The sequence below is a fragment of the Primulina eburnea genome, chromosome 13 (assembly GCF_022965805.1).
Source record: "Primulina eburnea isolate SZY01 chromosome 13, ASM2296580v1, whole genome shotgun sequence".
NCBI classification, from domain to species: domain Eukaryota; kingdom Viridiplantae; phylum Streptophyta; class Magnoliopsida; order Lamiales; family Gesneriaceae; genus Primulina; species Primulina eburnea.
Window position 1 is genome coordinate 6,000,722 of NC_133113.1, and position 12,831 is coordinate 6,013,552.

Here is a 12,831-nt window from a genome sequence, read left to right on the forward strand (position 1 = left end):
ATGGTTATCATTGTTTATGGATTGTTGTTGGGGAGACGAGCTTATGATGTATTCATCTAGACAAGATTGAGGGCACGTTGAACCAAGACTCATATGTGGTGTCATATGATACTTACTTTGGACGTCAACCGCTCTCTGATGAGTGCTTATGATAGTCAAGACAACGACTAAAAATCAGGTGCTACTTGGGAGACAACCCAAGAAATTTATTTATTTTTTTAAATTTTCTATTTTTTAGTTCTTGCATTGAGTTTTTGTTTCTTTGTGAGTTGATCTTGTTTAATCTCTTAATTTTTCTTGCAAGGTGTGCACATTGGAGGAAGTATCAGATTGGAAGGCCTACGAAATTCATTGCAGGAAAAAAAGATAGACATTCATCCAAAGTCCTCATACATCCTTACAATCAAGCCTCTTAGTCGCACCCTTCTAAGATGAACCAAAAGAAAAAATACTTATAATCTATGGGAGTACATTTGTGAATCTAAAGTGCACTAGTGGAAATAGTTTCTTGAAAAAAAAAAAAAAAAAACTTATAAAAAGTAGAATGCAAGATGAAAGATAACCAAATAAGGAAACTAAATTCAATTCCTAAGCTAAAAAAAGAGGAATGTATGAAGTAGAAGATTATCGGATGCAAAATCTGATTGTACATAACTTCATTTGATCATTTTACTCCCTTGTGATTATCCTATATTTTATTTGGTAGCACTAATTTAGGCCGCAATACATACTTAAAAAGTCTCATTGATCTATGTTTGTTGGTTAGTAAGGATTGAAGAAAGATTGCATGAAAGTTTTGTTCCACTAACTTATAAATCGAGTTGTCTCACAATTTTATGAATGATTTCAGTTGTTCACCAATCATTGTCATTTTTCACAAAGAGCCGGTGCTAATGCCAGAGCAGTTCCCCTATATCCATATCTGTTTTTTTAAAGAAATGTGGCAAACAAGCCATCATTTTTAATTCGAATCAAATCCCAAAAGTACTGAATTACCATTTTAAAAATTGAATTTTATCTTAGTTTTTTAGAATTTTGGAGAAAAAAATACGAAACGAAAAAGACATTTCCTATAGTAAGAAAGCAACACATTTTAAATATCATTATATTATAATGCGTAGAGTCTCCCCTCCAAATTAAGTTATTTATCGTCTACACCTGCCACCACGCAACATATGACTTGTAATAATTTTTTTTAAAAAAATATTACAAGTTTCTATTGTAATTATTTTAAAACAAATATAATATAAGTCGATATATAAAATATCGGTTAGTATAATTTAATTTTTAGCATATAATTAAACGAGAAAAGGATTTAATATTTATTTATTTGAATACTGATTAATTGGGTAGGGGCCTTTTTAGCTTTCCCTCACTCCAATATCCCATCGAATCATATAATAAAGATTAAGCGTATCTGATAATGATTTGATAAATATTTAGTAATTTTTAATGTAGTCTAGTTACATAAACAAATAAAGATTGTAATTTTGAGGTTTTTATGTTTTTATAAATATGAGGATTAATGTATCAAACTTAAATTTTATCATATTTATGTATTATTTTATCTATTTATTGGTTTGTGATAATTACAATTACACTAAAGATAAAAAGCGTTTTTTCATGCTTAAGTCCGTGCTAATCTCGCTTAAGCTTGAAAAGTTTGGAGCTCGACATCCACGCTTCGGGACGCTTACGCTTTTTAGAACCTTGATTCTAACCAGTTCCGATAAGTCTGGATCCGGTTCTAAGTCGAGCCGGCCCATTAAGGTGTGTACTCTTGAAATATTTATCCCATTTACGCTCGGTACCGAAAACCCTAGACCGATCATAACCTCTTCATCGTCAACCAGGAACAGATACAAACCAAGACACGAACGCATAATATACACAAAAATATACAATGTATCGCAAAAGTATAAACATTATACAATCATCACATAATGAAATGTCCCAATCGATGTCCACAAAGTCCTCGTAAACTCCAAGAACCCAACCTATGTCTTGACTCAATCGATGTCTAACAATTTTATGAATGGAGTCAACTTGAAATACATGCTAAACGTTAGAATGTAGAGGTTGATAGATGTCGATTTTACATGTTATTTTGCATCGTTTTGGCTATGTTATTGCTTGATTTATTTTACCGAGTTCATATTTTATTATCTTATTTAATAAATTGTGTAGTTGGGTCATTTCTCATTTACTTTTTGTTTGATTTGTAGGAAAATTGGAAAAAAAAGTATAAAAATGGGCGAACATTGATGAAACCACGACATATGGTGTCGCGCTAGGACTATCATAAACTATCTGTTTAAAAGATTCGAGAGTCGTCCATGATTGCTTATTGTTTGTGGTGATATTCCCATTGATGATTTTTTGAAGAGAAAATTTGTAGATGGCGACGAAATGGTTACTAGTAAAATTGTAGGTGTTGTTGAAATTAATAAAAAAAATTCAACATAATGTGAGAACCAAGGGTGATCAGATAAAGAAAAAGAAGCCATCAATGTTTATGACTCCACTCAGTACTACTCCAAAGAGGAAGGGAAGAAAAAAAGGTTTGAGATCAATCTAAACCTACTTTTAACCCACTGATTTTAATTTGATGCATGTTCCAAATTTTTATTTGTGTGAGTTTTTATTGTTGGAGTAGGTATCTTTTGAGACAGTCTCGTGAATCTTTATATGTGAGACGAGTCAACTCTATCGATATTCACAATAATAAACAATACTCTTAGCATAAAAAAATAATACTTTTTCATGGATGACTCAAATAAGAGATCTGTCTCACAAATATGACCGTCTCACATAAGTTTTTTCCTTATTGTTGTTTTCCATATTTCTATATTCTTACATAGGCAAAGACCATTGTAGATATAATCCTTAGAGATCTCCTAATATTTTGAGTGCTGAATATCAATGTAGGAATGATTTTTGTGGACATGAAAAAGCTTTTGCTGAAGAACTGAAGATATCGATGGAATTTCTTTTGAGTGATGACTTTGACTACAATTATCTATCTTAAACCTGTGTTCTTTTTTAACATTAATGAATCTTTTTTTAATCGCAAACTATTTTTTCTTGTAGCTTTTTTAATCCCGAACCCTATTTGCTGCTGAAACTTTTCAAGGTGAATCACTAGATTGTGGTGTTTATGCATGCATCTGGGTGGAGTGTCTAGCCCATGACTCAGAATAAATGTTGACGTATGAGAAGTTAGTAAAAGTGGACATGTATCGCGCACATGTTGTTGCAAATATATTATGTGATGAAAAAAGATTGTTGAAAAACAAGTTTGATTAATATGTATGATATTGTTATGCTCTTTTTTGTTTCTAGAAGTAGGATAGTACTTTATTATTAGTAATTTTGGTAAAAAATAAAAAAAAAAGGTTTATCCAATCTATTATTTGCATATCGATCAAAGCGACACATACTAAATTTGAGCCACTATGGTTGAATTTGGCAAGTTAAGATAAATTACATCACAAATGCATAGTGAATTGGATACAATTCAGGTTCGAAATAGCACAAATGTGTTATATATATACTACACAAATACATAGTGAATTGTGTACACGCCTAACAATGTTAATAAAAGTGTTTTATTTTACTCCACTCTCAAGAGAGTACGTGTGATCATGTGGTATAGTATAACATTATCATTGCATATTCTCCGTAATTGAGCATATAATTTTCATATTTGATGGAAAAAATTTTGGTCCATTTGATTGAACCTGCCCACTTGAAGTAACTTTGTTTGAAATTTTGCGATGAGTTTTCATTATCCTAAGATTTTTCGACCAAATCGGTTACATTGAGTTTTCATTATCACTATTAATGAGCATATGATGTGAACCTGGTTATGCATGAAAGGCATACACAAACCAGATCCAGTCACGCCATCAATTCAATGAACAACAAGAACTCTTATAACCCCCGATCTTTATAATCTTCATGTAAATCTTGTAATATACTATTACCTTTCTAAAATCCGCGTCGTGGGTGCACGCTGAAATCTCGCTGGTGCATGTAATATTCTGCTCGTCTCTCTTTTTTCCAGCCTTGTGCGCGTGGTTGCGCATCTCCCATGTTCTGGTCCATGCCTTGGGCATGGCTGCGCTCTTGGTTTTGCCCCGTGCATACATTTCTTCTTACGCGGGCGCATATATGTGTTTCGAATTGTGTGGGTGTGCGTCAGCTACAGTTCTCACATGTCAATTTGTCCTTAAATCATTCATACCTTCACAAAAACAAAGCAACTTAGTAATACAAAGTATTATATTATCAATATGCTTAACCTTCAACTCTAGTATGTAGGTGTTGTCATCCAATTGCTCCATCAACCCTAGAAAACCCAGCTCCATGGTTGCCTTTGACATTACTTTATCAATGACCTCATATGATAATAATAAACCCTCATTAAAAATCATGAAAATTAAATTGCTCTACTTCTTAGACATAGTTAACATCACAAAAAAATTCATGCTAGTGTACTGCATTTGCTCACTAGGAATAAGAATTATTTCATGCACAATATAAGAATCTAGCATAGATGCCATTTTCCTATATGTACTGCATATTTTACATTCTCACTAAACATACATTTTCATATGTAACCCATATATAATCATGCAACACATCAATGATCAAATCACAAATATGTGCCTCATCATCAAATAAATAATGCGATGAATATAGAATGAAAATTTTTTTCTCTTTAAAAAAATATTCATCATAAACATAGAAAAAAATTTTATATCCATCCATACATTTTTCACAATTTTTACCAAAAAAATAACAATCATGCAACTAGGACACGTCATATGTACTATCAATCCAATCCTTTGAAGTATCACAAGACTTCAAAATTTTATCGCCACTAAACCTCACCAATTTTTACAAATTATCAAAAATAAAAAATCACAATTTTTAAAATTAATGCACACAATTTCTCCGTCCTCTCACTTCCATAAAAATTAGAAACAAAATCTAAATTTAAATCTTGTCTTCTAACTACCGCATCTGCAACCCATTCACCGAACTCTTTGTTGGGAAATTATAAATTCGGAGTTTGACAAACAAATCAATAACCGAAATGAAAACCAGAACTGAATAGTGACTGAACTGGTAGAACATAACTGAAGAAAACTTATCAGATTGAAATGGACTAAATAGAAGTGAAGTAAAAAAACTAAAGTTCTCAAAACAATAAATAAGTCTAAAAACTGATGAATAGAAAGATTCAGAGATTGAAAAACTAATTGGATATTAAAATTAAGGATCAAAACTGAATGTGATATTTGTAGAACTGATATAGCTAAACTGAAACTGAAGCTGATGGGATCGGTTCTCGGCACCTGCTGGGGTGATTCAAACACAATATTCTCAATGAGCTGCAATAGCTCGTGTTCTAAGAATGTAAATACCGATGAATTTAATTGAGTTTGGTTTTAAACCAAGCGAAAAATACTCGAAGTAATCATTCATTAAAAATCGATCGGTTTAAAACTTTTAGCTTATATAAACTGATTAATTGAAATAAGGGGGATCGGTTCTTGCTTGTATCAGTTCAATTATGGTGAGAACTGAACTGATATCAACTCGAACTGATCAAATCAGTTTAAAACAATAGTTAAATACACAAGATATGTTTATGGATGTTCGGAGACTTCAATTATTCCTACGTCACCGTTCTACCACTTCGGGTAGGATTCACTAGAAGATTTTGATTCATATAACACCTTGTACAAACCCACTCAACTTAGGACTTACGCTACTGCCTAACTGAACTCCTAGTCTAGACTGAAGACAACACCTTTTCAACCGACACTTTTTTAACGTCTATGTGTCAAAGACTAAATACACAAGTATATTGTCTTTGTGCAAGACTCACTCAGCTTTTCAATAAGCTCTATTCTCTGTGTATTTGTCAGTGATGGTGTGTGTGGGTATGTAAGAACTGATCTATGAGTATAACACGAAAGTGTTCTCACACACTGAGAGAATTGTGTTTCTAATCTAAGCTAATAGCACGTTGAAGTGTTCCCTCAAATCAGGGCTGGTTGTTTCTTATAAGATGATATGCACTTGTTTTTCCACACCTTTTTTTCACACGCTTGTTGATGGTCTTGATATTGTATTTATAGAGGCAATGTGATCGTTCACCAAGACTCATCAAATATGTTCGTTGCAGTTTGAATATGTTCCTCGAAATTTGTGTCTTGTCCTTTCTAACAGCCATTCTGGAACATCTCAACTTTATTCTCTGCTGCAATTTTCATTATTGTCCTTTGATAAGCCACTTGCTTTTATACCGTTGTGCACAACTGGATTATACTTAGATAAGCTTTTCGTGTTCTGCAAACTGATCGGCTCCTAAATGATGTTTTTAACTGGTCAGTTGAACTGATCTTGAATTGGTGCAGTGAAATCAGTTGGCTTGTCACCAGAACTTATTTCTCTGATTCAGTTGAACTGGTCAGTTGAGTTCTTCATCAGTTGAATTCTCATTAGTTGGTCGGGCTTCTGAAGTTCTTCTGCTGAACCACCTATCAGCTGAACAATCAGTTGAACTGTTCTTGATATATCAGTTGGGCTGGTTCAGTTTGGTCAGACAGGTGGCACTTTCAGTTTGCGTCTCGATAGCTTCAGTTTTGGATCTGTAACTTATCAATTCGAAGCTGATCATTTTCAGCTTTCTGCGCACTTAGGTAAATTCATTATAAACAAAATAACAAGTTTTGTTAACATTAAATCAAGATTGCGAACATGAAATGTTCCAACAAAAGCTAACAAAGCATTCAAACTGAAAGGACATCAGTTAGAACTGATTACCAAATATAGACCAGCTGAACTATTTAAATTCAAGCAGACAAACTAACATTCCGTACCTGAGCAGATCAGTCGGTACACAACAGTCAGATACCTGATACTATTGTCAGAAGGATGTCTACATGAAAAAAAAGATGATTCAACATACATAATTATTAAATGAATTCATTTTTATCGTTGGAATCGAAAACAATAAATAGCTAAGGAATTTAGTTGTGAAAAATAACATAGATGATTTTACGCGAATATCAGTTGCACAACCACTCAAAGAACAATTAATTATCAAGTCAGTTGTGATTCATTTCAAAGCATACATCCAGTTTTCATATCACAAATTCAAGCCCACACTTCATTGATTTATTCGTAAAAATCAGGTTACAATTTGAGAAAATCAGTTATTAATTGATAGTTTTAAAAAAACCTAAGAGTTTCAGTCTGAAAGTGTTTAAGTCCAAAATGAAGTGGGTTATTATATTTTTTGAAATAAATCAAAGTTTTTTTTAGTGAAAACCTATTCTTGAGATAGAATGGGTGACGTAGGAGCATTTGAAGCCTTAGATCATCTAAAAATCTGCATATTAATTTCTCTTACCTTCAGTTTTTACAGTACCCTAGCCAAAATATTCAAATATATATTTTAGCTGATTTTCACACTAACAAGTGGTATCAGAGCGGATAAATCTTGTTCTTGATTACTTTCAATACATATATATGATAACCATGATATCCTTGAACAAAATTCCTATGTTATCTTGAGAAAAAATTGATGATTGGAAAATTAGTATGCATGCTCACTTAGTTGCACAATATGATGACATGTGGTACGTCATAAATGATTGAACAATGACAATCATGAATGAAAACACTGTTGTTGCTCTAAATGGTGGAGAACCCCATCTCTTTGAGAAACCCCATGATGAGTTGACAAGTGAAGACAAGAGACAAGCCGATTTTGATTATGCGAAGGCAATGAGCAGACGAAAGGAAAATAAACATTCAGTTGTTGTACATAAATTTAACAACATCAGAATGAAATTTGAAGAATCGATGAATGAGTCAGCAGCATTGTCAACGAACTGAATGCACTGGAAAATATGTATTCAAACAAAGAAATTGCACTGAAAGTGATGCATGGTCTTCCCAATGAGTGGGATGTCAAGGCAATGGCCATGAGAAAATCAAAGATCTGTACAAAGTGGAACTTCACAGTAGAGAAGACCGTTGAACAACTTAGCAATGACAGATGTCATTGTTTTTCAGAAAATTCTGGAGGTTCATGAGAAGGAACCAAGGATCATTCCAGAAGCACTATCAGAAGAATGAGTCCAATGATGAACCAAATGCTTTCTACAACTTTGGCAAAACTGGTTACTTCATAGTTGACTGTCCCAAGCCGAAAAAGGACACTAGGAAATTATTTGAAAAGGGATAGAATCACTTTGAGCACATAAAGAAATCCAAGGATGACAAGAAATCATCTAGAAAAAAACATGAAACCTTAGTGGCTGAAGAAAACAAGTCCAAATGGGCATAAACTGAAAGTGAGGTATCAGACTCTGAGAGCTCAAGCAGCATAAGTGATGAAGAAGAGGTGAAATACCTCATGGCTGATGATGCTGAACTGGAATCAAACATTGAACATGTATTTGATTTTAGTTCAACTGATTTTACACCGAGAGTAACTTGTTTCAACATTGCATGACATGGTAAAAGAGTATCGAAAGCTTGCTTTCTCCTTTGTGGAAGCTAAATCAAAGCAAAATGATCCTAAAGACGACAAAACTAAAAACGATTGTGAACAATAAGTTGATTTGTCGAATCTCAAAAAGGAAATTGTTGAGCTGATAGTAGAAAAAATGATAAATAGTTTGTGATTCAGCAGTTAAAATATGAAAATTTGAGACTAAATGATCTGATCCAGGTACGTAACAAGTCATCAGTTACATTGACTGAGATGCAAGGATTGTAGAAATCAGTTGGAGATAAAACCGGTTTAAGCTTTAACAGCCAGAGTGAACCTTCATCAAACGGTATAAAGCCAAAAATTGTACATGTGCATAGGGAATACATTCACTTTGTCAAATCAGTTATGGCACATGAACAACCTGAGCTATGTAAGCAAGTTGAACAACTGATAGAAAATATGAACAAGGCTATCAGACATGGGATTTGATATAGCCAAAAGAGTTCAACTGATACGCGCATCTGGTCACCTAAACAGTCTAGTTGTAACAATTAAAACTCTGCAAATGGCTATTACAATCCCTAATATAACTGTAAGTCAGTTTAGAAAAGATATAAAATGAACAACAAGGCAAACAAAGCTAAAACACATATTGTACCTACAGCACACAACACACCCCACACACAAAAATTAAGTAAATCTATTTGGAACACAATGATTGGAAAGTCAGTTAGACTGATCCTAGTAGGGTTCCTATAGGACCAATTAGTTCATGACCCAAATAGATTTGGATACCAAGATTATTCATTATCTGTGATTGGAGGTTGCATGTAACTGATCAAAGATTCAGTCTAGTACTTGGACAGTGGATGTTCGAGTCACATGACTGGATATGAAGATTTAATATTACAACTGATCAAATATTCATGTCCCAAAATCATCTTTGGAGACGCTTCACAAGGTATAACCATGGGTAATGGTATGCTTACACATGGTAACATTATTATTGATGATATTCTACTTGTTGACAACCTGAAATATAACTTGATTAGCATTTTTCAGTTATGCGATCATAATTATTCAGTTGAGTATATAGACATGATTGCATTGTTAAAACATAACTAGTAACAATATCATGATAGGAAATAGATGTGAAACACGTATAAGGTCAGTTGGAGTAATCAACCTAATGAACCAGTTTGTTTTGTAGCTTCGAATCAATCTAAGAACTAATTATGGCATAAGAGGTTGAACCACTTGAACTTAAAAACCATTGCACGTCTGAGTAAGCACGAGCTGGTAACTGGTCTACCAAAAATTGAGTTTTCAAAAAACAAAATATGCTCATCTCGTCAGTTTGGGAAGCAAGTATGAGGATCCGGATTTTCGAAGCAAACATGTAAGCAATAAAACTCGATATTTAAGCTCAAAATTATTAATAAAAGAAACTCGAGTATAGACTTAAACTTCTAGCTCAAAATATCGAGGGATTAACTCAAAATAAATCTATACGATATGAAACCACAATAATCGAAGCATCGTCATCGGAAGAGGAACCCCTAGCTCATGAACCCAAGATTCTAGCTCAAGGTAGCTCATTGATCCATGTCCTAAAGGAGCCAAAAATGCAGACATGGGAGGAGTTAGAAGTTGGATATAATTAAGATGTAAGTAATGACCCTTGAGTACACCAAAGTGACCCTTGATTTTGAATAAACTTTGACCATTTGAGTGCTACATGAGGCGCATTCAGCAAGGTTGAAAATTTCGAGGCATATTCTGCACCAGTCATTGTTCCTTACTGCAGACTATTGAATTCATTTTCTTGGGCAATACAATAAGATGTAGGAGAGTACTGCTCAAGATATTGGGCCTTGAAGACATCCCATGTGACTTCAACACCGGCCTCTTTCAGTTCAATCTCAGTGGCTTCCCACAAAGATTTTGCTCGGTCCTTTAATTGATAGAGGGAAAGTTTCATTCTCCGAGGCTTGTAATATTCAACAACATTAGACAAGTGCTTGATATCCTTCAGCCATGCCTCTGCTCTTTCTGCACTCTCGGTGCCAAAGAACCTCGGTAGCTTCAGATCCTATAATCGAGCTATAACCAAATCCATTGACATTCTTTCGAATTGTCCGACCATCCATTCAGTATTATTACTCATAGTAGTTTCAAGATTTGTGGGATCCATCTACAAAAGTATAGTACGAATATAAAAAATAAATATGAATTATACATCATCATCATATCCAATCATAATCTCATCAAAAAATTACTCACACTAAATCAAGCAAAAGCAAATAATACAAGTAAATCAAACACAAACACACAATTCATTTGTTCATATTCAAGTGTATACAAGACTCAATCGAGCATTCCCAGCTATGCTCTGATACCATAATGTGTGGGGCCTTTAACTCCTAATCATTATTACAATCCAATTTGATTAGAGTTAATTAATTACATAGGAAAACGAGTAAAATTTTCTTTACAATGAGCCCAAAATGTGCCAACTATAATTATAATATTAAAAATAATATATAATAAGATATTGTCTAAACACATCGCATCATAAAATAAGCCCACACATGACTGAACTCAACTACATACAAACAACTTATATCCTCGGGACATGCCCCTGTATATAGATACATATATATACTGGGATAGGCCTCTCAAACTCAACTCAGACGTGACTCCCTCCAGAAGTACCTTCTCCCGTCTCCTGATAACATGGAGTACATGCCATTGTCCACATACAAAGACAACAACAGCGTTTCTTGGGGGTGAGCAAACGCTTTGTATGGAACAATCATAATATATATAACATGTATCTACACAATGATATATGATATGTAATGCATGCATGTCATGGAGATATAAGGTCAAATGCACATCCACTGAGCAAGTATTGAAACCAATCGAATTGCTATCAAATCAATGCTCGAGCTGGCACACCGGCCTCAGTCAAGTATAAGGGAATATTTGTATGTAGCATCGGCAAAGCGCCATCAAATCCCAAATCTCAACCAATCAATCATAGGGGCCACAAATGACTATGTTTTTAAGGGAAACATAATGTCAAACATAGCATCGTGCTCACAAACCCCAGAATCAAAATCCAATGATATAAAGGTATCCAAGGATCAGAGCTCAACGTGCATGTCATGTATCGATGTATGAATAAAATGTTGTGTGTTAACAAAATATTTATTTTATACATCGATATACAAATTATGAATGTCATGTATGTAATGCCCGAGAAATTATCAATGTTAATCAAGGCTTATTGAGTTATAAGTTAACGTGATTACGAAAGGGCCAACGGAGACACGATTTAAGATAATGTGTGGCCATTTATTTTGAATTTCAGAGTGTGTTGCCGAAGCAACACCGCACCTGCGGCCTTGCATGTACCGCACCCGCGGTGCATGGACAAAAACTTGGTCAGTTTTAGCGAAGCAGGACCACACCCGCGGTGCGAACAAGACCGCACCCGCGGTGTAAGACCGCACCCGCGGTCTTGACATGTACCGCACCCGCGGTCATGTAATTTCGGAACAGATAAGATTGCCGAAGCTTGAGCGCACCCGCGGTCTTACACCTACCGCACCCGCGGAGCAACGTGTTTTGCAAAGAATGCGCCACCTCTGAACATGCATGCACTGATATATATAGACGGTAATCCCTTCGAAATCATTGAGAGAATTGAAGAAAAGGTCTGAGGAAGAAAGAAGAAAATCCTTACGCCTTTTGCGAGAAATCCGTCCGTCTGATTTTGAATCCGACTTCGGTATCGAGTTCCTAGCGACGTAGGCTACAACTGGATGTAAGTTTTACTACGTTTTGACATGTCTTGAAATTATGATGTTGTTAGAATTGAATACACGTCATATATGTTGTTCTTGACATGTTAGACAGCGTAGAATCGAAGTCAGATTAAGAAACGGACTGAATATGAACTTGTTATGATTTCACAATAAGATTGAATAAGAATTGATATCCAGATTGAGTGGTTATCGATTATGGGATATTAGAATTGATATCTGACTGATATGATAGGGCTGGATATATTAAGATTATGATGTTATGTTGTTGAAACAGAATTTGATTGAATTATGTTTGTATCCAGTATTAATTGAGTGGTGTATTGATACCATACCCTCGATATTGTTATTGTCAGACTAAGTATTGACAGGCTTGGGGTTCGAGACTTCGACAGAGCCAGGGTATCAGAAAGAAAGGTATAAATTAATGTTGTGTTGGGATTGCACAACTCGAGGAAGGTTTGACTCGAGTTTCCCTAA